The following is a 332-nucleotide window of genomic DNA, read 5'->3' on the forward strand; positions in this document are numbered from 1 at the left end:
ACCGACCTTCACCCGCAGAGCCGCACTCCGCATATATGGCTGCTCTGTGCGCACAGGACCTGTGATGAGGTCACAGGAGGGGAGGAGTCACAGGTCACATGATCAGGGGCCTCTGTGTATGCAGGACTCTGCTGTGCTGGTTTCAGAGGCATACCTAGGGTTTTGGTTGGAGGGGAACATCTGAGTTGGCCCCTAACCTTGATTACAACTCTTTGACGCACCCTAACAGTGGATGTACAAGAACCTCACTGTATATATGCTGACCTCTCCCCATAGGCATACTCTATAGCATAATGCACTCCACATAGGAAGACCTTATAGTATAATGCAGC

The sequence above is a fragment of the Dendrobates tinctorius genome, unplaced genomic scaffold (assembly GCF_039654945.1).
Source record: "Dendrobates tinctorius isolate UK_male_01 unplaced genomic scaffold, ASM3965494v1 ptg000126l, whole genome shotgun sequence".
NCBI classification, from domain to species: Eukaryota; Metazoa; Chordata; class Amphibia; order Anura; family Dendrobatidae; genus Dendrobates; species Dendrobates tinctorius.